We start from the raw sequence: 3259 nt of genomic DNA, 5'->3' as shown, positions 1-3259 counted from the left end.
CACACACACCACATGCACATATGTACGCATGCACACACACACACAGACACACGCGCGCGCGCACACACACACACACACACACACACACACACACACACACACACACACACACACACACACACACACACACACACACCAAACAGCCAGTCCCACAGACACTCACCAGGCTACTGTGACCTTTGACCTTTTCCACTGCTGTGACCTCGTCATGATGATGAACGGCCATCACCGTCTCCATGGTAACAGAGTCTGGCTGCACAGCACAGAGCCAGAGGCATGCTGGGTAGTGGGGGTGAAGAGGTGGGGGGGTTACTGTATATGTATGTATAGCTATCACTGAGCAGGGGTGGGTCGGGTGGCCGCAAACACACACACACACACACACACACACACACACACACACACACACACACACACACACACACACACACACACACACACACACTCACCCACACCCACACCCACACACACACTCACAGACTCACGCACACACTCACACTTACACACACACACACACACATATTCACACTCACACTCACACACACACACACACACACACACACACACACACACACACACACACACACACACATATTCACACTCACACACACATATTCACACTCACACTCACACACACATATTCACACTCACACACACAGGCATCTAAAATGAGTTGTCCTCCTGTTTATGTAAATCAATTCTGACCTCGGTTGACCTCTGGCTGTGTACTTTGACAGTTAATCACTTGATAAGTGTGTGTGTGTGTGTGTGTGTGTGTGTGTGTGTGTGTGTGTGTGTGTGTGTGTGTGAGTCAATATGTGTCTGCACACTAAGCTATTGTTTCTCTCTGAGAGTGAGCCAGTACAGTTGAACAGCATGGGACAGACAGCAGGCTAGAGAGAGAAGGTGGGAGGGAGGGAGGGAGGGAGGGAGGGAGGGAGGGAGGGAGGGAGGGAGGGAAAGGGGGTTGGGGTAGTACTCTTTCAAATACAGATCAATAGTGCATATGTGTGTGTGTGTAAGTCCATGTGTGAAGGTGTGTGTATGTGTGAGCGAGTGATGATGGCCTATTTACTCTCTCTCTCTCATGATGAGACAGGTCAAAGGTCACACAGGGTGACGATCAGTCGATTGCTGCTGAGATCTGGATGAGTGGAGTATCGACCAATCTCTGGTCCCCTCAGGGCTCTGTTGAACGTGTGTGTGTGTGTGTGTGTGTATGTGTGTGTGTGTGTGTGTGTGTGCGTGTGTGTGTTGAAGACACTACTGGCCAACTGGACTTCCATAGATCTGTAAACACATGAATGGGTTTATGAACGTGTGACAGATATCCGAGATTGACCCAGAGAGGAGATCTACATAACAATATGTGGGATATGATGTGAATTTGATGGAGAGCACTAACTCTCTGGGTTCAGAGTTGAATTTTTGATTTATAGCCACAATCAATAACATCTAGTACACCACATCTACCACAAACACACACACACAGACACACACACACACACACACACACACACACACACACACACACACACATACACACACACACACACACACAATCGAGCACACAGGCATGTATGCACACACAAAGACACACACGCAAAACACACAGGTACACACACACACAGGCACGCTCACACACAGGCACACGCAGCCCCACACAGGCGTGTATACACACACAAGCACACACACACACACAGATTAGCCTTAGCTAATCTTCTCTCTAACACACATTAAACAGCTAAGTCCTAGCTCTGCCAGGACAGCAACACTGATAGTCAGTCCTGTTAACCTCAGTCTATATGACACAGATCAAATCTTAGTCACAGATCGCACGCACGCACGCACGCACGCACGCACGCACGCACACAACACACGCACATTCACGCACACACACACGCACACACACACACACACTGATTATGAACATGACCTGCATGTTACTGTTTTAAAGGCTCAAACTGAGTGTGAACTCTCTCAAAAGAGAACCAACCTGTGGGCTGATACCATGACAGTGCTGCTCTCTGCTGGCCAGTGGCAGTATTGCACCAGCGTTCCCATAAAGACAACATGGGAGACATGGGCAGTGGTCATGCATTGATGTCAATGGAAGATTTATAATCTATAATCTGGGTTGTAAACATGTGTGTGTCTCAAGATAGGATCCGACTTAATGAGCTGCCCTGAAATAGATCTGGTGTCCGAAAACAGAACCCCCCCTTCCCCTCGACGCCCTCCCCTCCGCCTCCCACCCGCCCCCCCCTCCCCCCTCTCCCCCCACCCCTCCCCCCCTAGGCCTAGACTGCGTGACATTGTTAAATGCTGTGTGACAATGACATTGTTAGTAACAGACGTCTTGTGATTGTACCCCGGGGGCTGGGGGGGAGGGTGTGTGTGTGTGTGTGTGTGTGTGTGTGTTGGAGGGGTGCAGTTACTCAGTCTGCTGTCCCAGATGTCTCTCTGCGGCCGATGGCCCTGTCTGGTGACCCCTGACCTCTCCAGATGGTGACCCCATGACTCCCCACCCCCGCCAACACACACACACACACACACACACACACACACACACACACACACACACACACACACACACACACACACAATGTTCCTCTAGTTTGGAGACTGTGATAATGGTGGTCTGACTTGTGTAGAAGTGAGTTTCATTCTATGAAGATGATTTAGTAGTTGACAACTGATTATAGTAAGAATGTGTGTGTGTGTGTGTGGGGGGTGTAGTGTGGTGTGTGTGTGTGTGTGTGTGTGTGTATGTGTGCCAGAATCTCCTCAGAAACCCTTCCTAATTCCACCCCTCTGGCTGAAAGCTGGGCAGGTTGATAAAGTCTCCCAGTCTCTTGCTCTAGAACACATCTTACAGAACAACATCTAACTGATGCTCTCTCCCACAGTCAGCACAATTCATCTGTGAGGTCATAGTAATAAAACAACCTTGGATGTGTTTCAGCCAATGACACACTCTCGCTCCCCCCCTGCCCCACCCACTTCAGATTAATGTTTTCATTAGCAACATTAACCTTGTCTGCAACACACTTGTCTTATTTAATTATCCCCCCCCCCCACACACACACACGCATGCTGTTTGACAAACGACAGACCTCGCCTCATCAACCTCTTGACAATGTACACAGATGGGAGGGGGGGAGGAGGGGGAAGGAGGGGGGGGGGGGGTTGGAACTGGGACCCGTGCCAGCCCTCAGGACAAACACACACACACACACACTCACAAGCTCACACACAC

This window comes from Argentina silus, assembly GCF_951799395.1.
Source record: "Argentina silus genome assembly, chromosome: 7".
Classification (NCBI taxonomy): domain Eukaryota; kingdom Metazoa; phylum Chordata; class Actinopteri; order Argentiniformes; family Argentinidae; genus Argentina; species Argentina silus.
Note: the sequence above shows the minus strand (reverse complement) of the source record.